Raw genomic sequence first — 12,411 nt, 5'->3', positions numbered from 1 at the left:
TATGGTGGTCATTGTTGTATACTAGCCAAATTTCATCTAAGCCTCATATCTTATTTCCCCTTTCCAGTGAAGTCATGGACTGAATATTCTAAAACATATGGGAACTTTTTGAAACCTAGCAAACTGTCTTGAAATAATAATTATTTCCTTTTGACATCTCCCGGACTGAATAGCACACTTGCAATAATTTTTTCTACACTCTGGAACAGCTGCTTGGGAAAGAGACCTTTTGAACCCACATGCTTTCTTTTAAATATCCTATTGTTCAATGTGTCTTATGCTTACACAACCTAAGGACCCGCGTAATTGACTTACTTAATTTTTCTGGATTTGTATCTTCTTTCCTGCTACATCAGCCCTCATCTTACTTGGATTGACCAATGGAACTGAGTGGTCTGACAATTTGGTGATACCATTTTGAGTGTAATTGTTCGATTCTGGGAGACACTACGGGTTTGTCTGCAGCTGCCTTTCGAGACATTGGTTGTCTGATTTGTGATTCAGATTCCAATTCTGCTGTTGGAATTAGGGCTCATTAATGCTGACTGGTGTCCTGACACAGCTTGAACCTTTCAATTATGGTTTCTTCTCATACTGCTGTGACACTTGTGGTTACAGTGACAGACGGAGACAGATTGAGGTCTTGATGACTGGAACTGGCTACTTGGAAATTTGTTGAACTTTCCTGAGTCTTTACAAGGCTCACCTGGCTTCCCATTCTGATCAACACATTTGTTGTATGAGTCCAATCTGCCTTGGCTGAGGAAGATTTTCCTATTCATCCATCAAACTCTCCCTGAATTTCAGAGGCTAGGTATATTTATTAAATCCATTACTAATTGATTATTAGTGATGTATGCTATTTTATTTGAAAGCAAATGCTCTTTTAATCTAAAGTCAACTTTAAATTCTTAAACTGACTGCTGTTCTGACTCATCATTTCTTGAGAGTGATTTATTGGCTAACTTATGATAATTGTCACTTTGAAAGCTTTGTCTAATTTAATGAATTTGAGCTGTAGATACAGTTATCCTATTCCTGGTCCTCATTGGGTAACTGTCTATCCTCCGAATATCCAACCCCTTTCAGCACAGACCAAAATCCATCGGTGGACAAACTGTGTGTGTAAGGTAGCAAGAGGTTCACAGTATGTGTAATTTATTTCAAGGGCCCAGTAAACACTACAACACAACTCTACGATATGTGTGGCAGGGAACCGTGCCTTTCAGTTTAATCAAGCCTTTGCTTTTCATAAACAGACTCCATCAGTAGTCTATTCTTTTAGTTTGCAAATCTTCAATCATTTTACAGTTCTTTTCCTTCCCTTTTCCACATTACAACTCTCGGTGGTCGGTTTTAGTTCCTTCTCTGCTAAACTACTGCTCATGTCTCAATGTTTCACTTTTTACTTATTCTCCAAGTCTCTTTTGATTATCTCTGAACTCATCAATTTGTAATCTATGTAATCTTCTGCCGTAATCTGCTCATATCTCTCTTTCTTAGATCAACTGTGCTGACTTCTTCTCTCTTACTCCACTCTTTACCAAGTATAGACATAGTTTTATTTAATGCTACCTTCATATCTATCTTCTCTAACCACTTCCTCTCAATCTAGTAGTGCCTCTAGATCTTCCTTTATTAATCCCCTAGCTTTCCCTGGAGCAACCTTCACCCCATCTACATTCTGTTCATTCACTCTTCTAGTGCAAAGCTCTAGAACATCCTGCCCATCCATATCTGGCTCTCAGTTTGAAAACCAAATGTTTCGTCTACTGCGGTTTTCCTGCTAGTAATGTTGTCATGTAGAGTGTGCTGGCGAAATGCTACTGTCATGAAGCTCTAGCAACTTAAAAAATATATATTTCTGTCCCATGTCACCAGGATTTTCCAGCCGGTGGTGGGCATTAAAAAAAGATCAGAGTCGCTCTAAATAGGACAAAAGGTCTGATGATCTTTACTTCTACAGCCTCATCTCTGTCAGGCCACCAGAGGAAGTTTTCCAGTGGCAGAGCCAGCAGGACACTGCTTTGGAAAGATTTATCGAATCGGTAATTTAAGGAAACGGTAAATTACCGAATTCTTAAAATACCGAATCGGTAAATTACCGAATCCTAAAATCCTATGTAGGAGGCACTCAAGTGAGTGCATTTCTGCATTCAGGATTCGTTATTTACTACCAACTATAAGTTGGTGGTAAATACCGAATACCCTTGAAAAAGAAATTTTTTGATTTTTTTTCAGTGCCATGTGGCAGACACATGTGCACACATGCATGATTCAGGGGTGTAACAGGGTGTCAATGTGACACCCTACCACCCTTGAATATGTTTCCCCTAATACCGATTCGGTATTTACCGAATCGGTAATAGTGAATGGCTTCCCATTCATTGAATGGGAATTAGGCGGCCCATAGGAATGAATGGGAATTACCGAATCGGTAATACTGAACATTACCGATTCGGTAAAATGTACAGAATTTTTACCTACATACTGTTTACCGATTTTCAAATACCGAATCGGTAAAATTCGGTATTTAAAAATCGGTAAATAGTGAATACCTACATATGGCCCATAGACCTTTTGTGGGGTGAAAGATCTGCAATCAGTACTAAACAGAAATAGGTCACAGACTTATCTTGCTCACAGACTGACCCGACACAGGCCAAGCGGTACATTTGTAGAAGAAAGCAATGCAAAAAGTGGTGATAAGCAATGAAATATTGTAAAAACACTAGGCTTTGCCCGGTCCCAGAAAGTGGTGCAGAAAAATGTGGTCATTGTAGAACTATGTGTAAAAAATACACAAGCGTGGAGGCGTGTCCGAATTATAGCAGCAAGTATAAATACTAAAGTGCATTGTGCAAAATGTGCTGAACTGGCCCGTTTGCACCAAGCTGTGCTAGCCGCTGTATAAGTGATCTAAAAGCTGTAGCGTGAAAGGCATAGCAATATTTTAGCATGTTCAGCCCGGCCCGATATTAGGCATGCAAGGATGAGTAGTGCATGGGATGAAGCAGACGGGAAACAATTTGAGCATTTAAGGGCATGTTGCCACAGCAACATGCCTGTTGTGACCTGTTCTCAGGACACCCCCGCGCCGCACGGCCACCAGCTGTAGCGCGTGCCACCCCGCCCCGCTGCTGCACTCAGCCTCGCTGAGCCTGCCTCGTCGTCCCCGCCCCTGCTGCACTAGTGGGCGCTGTTGCGCTAATTTCGCTGTTATTTTCTTCCCCTCTGACGTTTAATCTGTTTTTGTCTCCCTTGTGCCATTGTATTGTATGTTTTTCCTCGCTGTATTCCCCTGTGCCGTCACCCTCTGCCCCTGTGACCACCCGCCCCGCTCCCCGCTTCCCGCCGCCGTGCTTACGGCCACGCCCCCTTTTTCTTCTGTACCCTCCCCGCACCCGCCTCCCAACTGATCCTCCCTCCTTCCCACTTCTCCATAAATGGCGGGCGCGCCGATTGTGCGCCAAAGGCGCGCCAAAGGTAAGCCCGTCTGTGCCCGTCCGTGCCTGGACCGCGCCCAGTGCCAGGACCCCTGGCCCCCGCCGATGCAAGACGCCCCAACAGACCTACGACGCCGCCCTCAACGCACTCAACACCGGCCGGATCCCTGGATGCTACCGAGCCACCCCGAGACGCACACACGGACCCTTCAGCTGCCACTCCTGCAAGTTCTCCTGCATCCGAACCTGCACGGCACCCGCACCCGCCAACCCAAAAACCAGCAGCAACCACCTCAAGTGCATCCTCCTCAACACCCACTCCGTCCACAGACACGCCGTGGAACTCTGGAACCTGCTCGATACAACATCACCAGACGTCGCCTTCCTCACGGAAACATGGATGAACGCCTCCTCAGCACCCGACATCGCCATCGCCGTCCCAGACGGATACAAGATCACCCGGAGGGACCGCGTCAATCAGACCGGAGGAGGCATCGCCATCATCCACAGGAACACCATCCGTGTCACGACCATCATCGACGACGCCTTCAGAGCCGCCAAACACCTGCACTTCCAGATCCACACTGACCCCAAGACCACCCTCAGAGGCACCCTCATCTACAGACCCCCGGGACCACGCACACAATTTAGCGAAGACATCGCCGACTTCATCAGCCCGCACGCCCTCCCCTCCGTTGACTACATCCTCCTCGAGGGCCTCAACTTCCAACGGGAGAACAACAACGACCACAACACCACCACCATACTGGACAACCTCGCCAACCTCGGTCTCAAGCAGCTGGTGACCACCCCCACCCACTACGCCGGACACACGCTCGACCCCGTCTTCTCCTCCAGCAAGGACATCACCTTCAGCCACGCCACCGGACTCCACTGGACGGACCACAGCTGCGTCCACTTCAGCTTCAAAAAGAACACGATCCACCACCACCAGCAACAGGTTGCACGCAGAAGCTGGAACAAGATCACAGCCGACCAGCTCGTCACATCCCTGAGCCAGGACCCCCCCGCCAGCTCAGCGAACCCCAGCCAGGCCGCCAACAACCTCACGAGGTGGATCAGCAATTGCGCAGATGACCTCGCCCCACTGAGGACCCCGCCCAGCAGACCCGGCAGTCAGAAAGCACCATGGTTCACCGACGAACTCAAGAGCTCCAAGAAGAACTGCCGAGCTCTCGAGAGAGCCTGGCGCAGAGACCCAACACCAGACAACATGACCACCCTCAAGCTCGCCACCGGAAAACACCACCAACTGATCCACACCACCAAGAAAACCGCATTCAAGGAGCGACTAGACAACAACGCACACAACAGCAAAGAACTCTTCAAAATCGTCAAAGAGCTCTCCAACCCCAGCGCCGGAAACGACTTCACCCCATCGCAAGACCTCTGCAACTCCCTCGCCTCCTACTTCCACAACAAGATCGCAGATATACACAACAGCTTCAGCACACAGTCAACGCTCCCCACGACCGCACCGGCGCCCCCCACCACCACCCTCCGCGCCTGGACCCCGATCAACACCGAAGAAACCCTACGCACGATGAACTCCATCCACTCCGGATCTCCAACCGACCCGTGCCCTCACCACGTCTTCAACAAGGCCGACTCCATCATCGCACCCCACCTACGGGACATCATCAACACCTCCTTCGCTACCGCAACCTTCCCGGAGAGCTGGAAGCACGCCAAACTCAGCGCTCTACTGAAGAAACCATCAGCGGACCCCACCGAACTCAAAAATTACCGCCCCATCTCGCTCCTCCCGTTTCCGGCCAAAGTCATCGAGAAGACTGTCAACAAGCAGCTGGCCGCCTTCCTCGAGACAAATGGAGCCCTCGACCCCTCGCAGTCTGGCTTCCGGGCCAACCACAGCACCGAGACCGCCCTCATTGCCGCCACTGACGACATCCGAGCCCTGCTCGACAATGGGGAAACAGCGGCCCTCATCCTCCTGGACCTCTCCGCAGCATTCGACACTGTCTGCCACCGCACCCTAGTACAGCGCCTCAGCAATGTCGGAATCCAAGAGAAGGCACTAGAATGGATCACCTCCTTCCTCGCCGGAAGGACACAGAGAGTCCGCCTCCCCCCGTTCAAATCAGAGGCCACCGAAGTCATCTGCGGAGTCCCCCAAGGCTCATCGCTCAGCCCCACCCTCTTCAATGTCTACATGAGCCCCCTTGCGGCCATCGCACGTCAGCACAACCTCAACATCATCTCTTACGCCGACAACACCCAGCTGATCCTCTCCCTCACCAACGACCCCGACACCGCCAGAGCCAACCTACACGAAGGGATGAAAGACGTAGCCGAGTGGATGATGAACAGCCGCCTGAAACTGAACTCATATAAGACGGAAGTCCTCATCCTGGGATCTTCGCCCTCCGCCTGGGACGACTCCTGGTGGCCCCCTGCCCTGGGCAGCGCACCCAAACCAACACACCACGCACGAAACCTGGGCTTCATCCTGGACTCCTCCCTCTCCATGACCAGACAAGTCAACGCCGTCTCCTCGTCATGCTTCAACACCCTGCGCATGCTACGCAAGATCTTCCGGTGGATCCCCACCGAGACTAGGAAAACGGTCACCCAGGCCCTCGTCACCAGCCGACTGGACTACGGCAACTCCCTCTATGCCGGAACCACTGCCAAACTCCAGAAGAGACTCCAGCGGATCCAGAACGCCTCAGCAAGACTCATCCTGGACATCCCCCGACACAGCCACATCTCCGGACACCTGAGAGACCTGCACTGGCTCCCGATCAACAAGAGAATCACGTTCCGACTCCTCACCCAAGCACACAAAGCCCTGCACAACCAAGGCCCAGGATACCTCAACAACCGACTCAACTTCTACACTCCGACCCGCCAGCTTCGATCGACCAACCACGCCCTCGCCGCCGTCCCCCGCATCCGAAGAGCCACCACAGGAGTCAGGTCCTTCTCCTACCTGGCCGCCAAGACATGGAACTCCCTCCCCACCCACCTTCGCCTCACCCAGGACCACCTCTCCTTCAGGAAGCAGCTCAAGACCTGGCTGTTCGAGCAGTAGCGGACCCCCCCCCAAGCGCCTTGAGACCCTCTGGGTGAGTAGTGCGCTAAATAAATGCCTTGATTGATTGATTGAGCACTGGTGGAATTGACAATGTGGGCAGATACATAAGATGTGGATTAAGTATTCTTTTCCTTGTCCACATAGACGGCAGATTGTGTCTTGAGGTAATGAGCGTCACTAGGCTGGAAGATGAGCACGGAGATTGCACTTGCCCAGTCTTCATGCCACAAGCCTTGCCTTAATCCATAAAGGGTTAGTACAGGTAATGCAGACCTTCTGCTCGTTGGAAGAATAGGAACATGCATGAGAAAGCTTACTTAAGACTGACAAATCCTCCAGTTTTGACATTTCTTTTCCCATGATGTCCATAATTTCTTAAAGACCTCAAATAAATTCAATTCAGTTTGTCATCAAGATGTTACCCTTATGATGATCTTGAATCAGCGCCCTCTAATTGGTACCATATTAGGCCGTGCACGGAATCTGGTGGTGCTGATCTGAGCCTATGACAAAAAATGAGAAAACAACAGCCTCTGGCCCAATACTGTTTTGTGATCTTGTACATACGTCGCACTTGCGCCAGTGACACTCTCTTTGGAAGGCGGAGAGTTGCTTTAAAGACACTAGCAATCAGTTTGTCTACTGTCCAAACTTCCCTACCCAGGGTAATTTCACTCCAGTAGGTTAGTATGGGACACAACCACAGCCTCCAGCAGTTTGCTCACCACTGGTAATCCTGCAGATGGTTGAAAATAGCTCAGCTTTCTTGGACTAATCATGGTCTTTGATATTAGACAGTTCTTATGACTTATTTAATTACTATTGGAACAGTGTAAGTCCAGTTGAGGTGTGGAAGATGTAGCAAGTCACATATGCGCAGAGGGCACAGAGCTGTCAAAAGACACTTCCAGGGGCAGAGAATAGAGTCCTTGGGCTTGGATGTATGACGTTACAACGCATACTTTTACCACGCATACCATTACAACGCGGTTTTTACCACGCATACCATTACAACGCATAGCGCTTTGGGGTGCTGGATAGTGAATAGTTTAATTTACTATTCCAACTCCAGTCCCCGTGGACACTAGGGAAGGTTATTGGATAGTAAATTAACCCATTCCCTATCCTAGAGCGCCCCCCAGCGCAATGCGTTGTAATGGTATGTGTTGTAATGACCGCGTTGTAATGGTAGTGCGTGGTAAAAAATTTGTTGTAAAGGTTGTATACCTTGGGCTTCGCAGAAGACATAAGTGGTGCAGTGTCTTCAGTCACAATATCCTCTCCTATAAAGGACTTACAGTCAGGGACAACTGTTTTTGTGAGGCAGTGCACAGAGATGCACCAGAGGTTACCTATGGTTTATCAGTTACCTGGATATTATTGCCCCTCGATCTGGGAAAAACAAAGCCCTTGGAATAGAATACTGCAAGGAAATTGACGAAGAAGGGCATAAAAGCCTTGGGGCCTCATTTATGACAAGTGACGCATCGCTGCGTGAAAACAGCTTTGCGTCACTTTTCATTGAACCCTCCTTGCGACATGCCGGATGTGTCATATTTACAGTATGACGCATCTTGTCGCAGGGAGTTACAGATACATCAGTATTTCTGAAGTATCTGTAGGCACAAAGATGACGCATTGCTGGAGTGTGTCACAAAAGTGATGCAACTCCAGCAATGGGAAATTTCACATGTGCAAGTCGCATTTCAAATGTGCCGGCGTCAGTCTTACGCCTGCTGTGAGGCAGGCATAAGATAATGAAGGATTTGCGTCCTAGAAGTGGCGCTGTGCAATCTCATAGATTTCAATGCGTCACTTCTATGAGGCGTGCTTGTGTCGGAACGCCCACTGTGCATACATTATACCTGGCACAGGTATAATGTGGCGCAGGGGTTTACAAAGTGACGCATCTACCTAGATGCGTCACTTTGTAAATATAAAGCAACAAGGTATATTTTTTACGTTGCTGGTGCGTCACAAAAAGTGACGCACCGGCGGTGCAAAAGTGATGCAAGGGATCATAAATAAGCCCCTTTCTACCTTACAGAACAGCTGCTAGAACAGTTTTTGGTACAATCCGATTTTTGTGTGACAAGATACAGTTCTAGCCTTTAATATGGTCAGTCATCAACCTCTGCATGCATTGCCTTCCGTTTTCTGTCTAGCAGAAACTTGGTATCATATCTATGAGCAAAATGATGAATATTTAGAGGCAGCAGAAGACTGAACACAGATTCTGCTCTATGGCAACTAGCTTGTCTATCACACCAAGCCAATGGCCATGCTCTGGGAGCTATACTGTGAGGGATGGCATTAGCCAGCCTTTCAACAGTGATTCTGATCCTTGGAGCTTTTAAGATTAAAATCGAACAGCAATGTTGGGGATAATGATGAGGTGTAGGGGGGCTGGAAATGTCACATCTAGAACTGTAAGACAAGAATTGATTGTACTCTCAAATATATATAATAACATTAACATGTAATGTAAACTGTAATCTCGCACACGTGTGGTCGGACTGTAACCTGTCTTATTAATGTGTTTGCTATTAAAACATTAATACATACAATAAAAAAGAAATTGAACAGGTGTTGAGAACGTTCACCCAGTTGGTAGATGCCTTCACCAAGCCAACTATATCCCTAGCCTTTAATCACATCATGGGAATACACCGTGCTTGTGAGAATGAAGTGTCTTTCGCCAATGATTTTTTCAGCAAATGCCTTCATCTGGAGTAGGTGGCAAAACAATTTCACTGAACTGACCGTTCTGCTGGAAATTCAGTGCATGAGATCACATGAGACACTGGAGGAGGCATCGATGCAGATCAAAGAGTTAAGAACGTGAAAAAGCAAGTTATTTACATCTCATTGCATCACATTGCAATCAGAAGACAATCACCATATGAAAATACATTTAATTATGAATTCATCAAATCACTCATGTGCATCATAAGATGCTCAATTGGACAAGACACTGCACATACAACGTGCTACACACAATCAGATAATTCATCAGATAATCACGAAGTATATCAGGTAACACCATGCTCAAATGCACTCTAAAACCAATTACCTAACCATGGTCAACCATGCTTTACCACGAAAAGATAAGAATACCCCAGGTTTATCAGTTACCATGCCAGGAGGGATACCTGAAGAAATAATATTCCAATTCACACAATGTATGAAATACAACATCAGATGAAACAATAACTCACATTAGGTAAGAACATATTACCCACGTGACCAGATAATATATATATGTACAACATTGAAGCACCATTCTCTGACTGGTTAGCGATGAGTTGTATTACTCACAGACGAAGGTATTTGTGTAGCCTCTGGATCTTTCTTGAGGTTTCTGGTTGAATTCCCATGAAAATGTGGCTGTTAAGTGTGCTCTAGTCTTAAGACTACCTTGCTATTTGTCAGCCCTTCGTGACGAGGAAGTTCACAAAAAAAAGTTGCAAGTAGTCACTGCTGAACTGTACATTTGCTTTGATTTGGCACCCAGCCATGAGGGCAGTGTAGAAACGTGAGCAGTCTAGTAGATGGGATGGGCGGAGTCAAGGGGTTGGAGGAAGGGGAAGGGCTAGTACAGGAAGGGGGCAGTTAGAGTAGGGACAGGGACACGAGTGGAAGCAATCAATAAAGCTCCTATAAATAATATATCTTTGTGTGTCGTTATTGAAGTCACGACACGACAGGCAGCAAAGCGGCACGTCATCTGTGATCTCCCCAGGGTGGGCATGCTGGTGGCTCAGATAGTGAGGGGGCATGGCTACATACCACAGAGGGCAGGAGAGACGTATGGGTTCCTAACTGGAACATTTTCTTCGGTGTTCAACTTCATTTGCTTTTGGAGGAAGGATATTACTATTGTCGATGGAACTTCAATTGCATGTTGAACCACATAAGGCCTGTTGATGCACTTAATTCTGGACCTACTGCCCCGTGCTTTTTCACAGCGGTGGCAACATGCACTCTGTTCTGCTTAAGCACCTCTAACCTGATCCACAGAACTCCTTGATTCCTTGAATCAACTCCCCAGACATCTGCGATTCATTGACTCTGAACCTCTTTTGGGAAACTTCTGATAACCTGGAACTTCACTGCCTCTGATTCATTGTATCACCCACTTATTCGGTGATCTTATTTCTTCTCTTATTCTTGCTGTTATGGGCTCCCTGTTTCTGCTCAGCGCCAGAATGCTCCTTTGGGGAGTGACAGTTACGCTTTACAAATGCAATATGCATTCATCATTCATTCATTGATCAACGGGGACTCACATACATCTCTAATAAAGTCCTGCAATATTGTCCCTGGATATTCCACATTTGTTGCCAAACAAACACGAACACACAGCTTTGTTTGTAAAACCAACTAAATTGTGACCTGCAGTCCTCACCACTCCTGTGACTGCAACACTGACACCCAAAACAGCAGTGCCATTGAGCCTCATTTCTGTCCTATAACACTCCTGTATCTCCTGTACAAACATCAGTTTCCAGGTCAAAGGACACTCCCCCAACTGCAAATGTACCTTAATCATTATCTTTAGTCCTGTGGTCCTGTGCACAAGTCTGCCAATGGCTCCACATAATGACCTGCAGCTCCCACTGTCATGGCGCTACTGACCCAAGTAGAGATTGTTCTCAGTGAATGTTCAGCATATTTTCAGACATTTATGACACTCCTTTGCCAAGGGGGACACAAAGATTAAAAGCAAACGAACTGGCTCAGCAAATGCTCATAAAGTGGGACGCCCAGGAACTGTCAGTCACTCACATTTTTGGTGTAAAGCCCCATGCAATCATGCATACTTAATACATTGCAGTGTAAAATATGTCTAACATGTCTGCAGTATTTATTGGACTTGTTTGGCACCCGCATTTTGCGGGACTGAGGGATAGTTAGGGCTTACTGAGACCGCATCGCGCCGTTTTGGCCACCATATTGGGTGTGGGCATCCAGGAGGTGACAATTCATAGGCGCCATCTTGGGTGAGGGAATCAAAAAAGGGTCATGACTCCTAACTCTTGTCACACTGGATGTGGTGTCTTTATACACCCAAATCCCGCAAGAACAAGCACTAGAAACGTTGACCGTGTTTCTGGAAAAAAGAGAAAGACCAGTAAGAGTCCCCACTGATTTTATCCTCGACCTTGCTCGCTTTGCACTACAAAAAAACTTTTTCACCTTTGATGCAGAGTTTTTCTACCAGATAAAAGGGGTAGCGATGGGATGCCCCTTTGCTCCGGAGCTAGCCATAATGTTCATGGGATTGTTCGAAGAAAAATTCATATACAACGACAACCCTTATGGCAACTGCATTTCCAACTATATGCGGTATATAGATGACGTGTTCCTCATTTGGACAGGAGGACACGAGGACTTGAATCAATTTGTTTGTTGGTTAAACTCGAGAACGTGTGACATCAAGTTTTCAGTCACAGCATCCAAGGAATCTATTACTTTCCTGGACGTGAAAATAGATCCAAATGGAGAAGGTTTAGACACTACCTTATTTCGTAAGCCCTCAGATAGGAACAAAGCATTGCATTTTAACAGCAACCACCCACGCAGTCTCAAACAAAACCTACCATATGGACAATTCCTAAGGATTCGCCGTAATTGTTCGGACAAGGAAGAGTATTTTAAACATGCTGACCATCTGAGAAATCGTCTCATTCAAAGAGGGTACCCTAAAAAACGATTAAAAAACTCCCTGAAACGAGCCTGGTGGACTCCACGTGAAACCTTACTTGAGAAAAAAACTAAAGAGGACGTAAAAAGGATGGTGTGCGTCACTACTTTTTGCCCAGCTGCAAACCAACATAAGAAACTTATAATGTCCAATTGGCATTTACTCAAAAACCTCCATGA

This window comes from Lissotriton helveticus, chromosome 3_1 (genome assembly GCF_964261635.1).
Source record: "Lissotriton helveticus chromosome 3_1, aLisHel1.1, whole genome shotgun sequence".
Lineage (NCBI taxonomy): Eukaryota > Metazoa > Chordata > Amphibia > Caudata > Salamandridae > Lissotriton > Lissotriton helveticus.
This window is presented reverse-complemented; position numbering follows the sequence as displayed.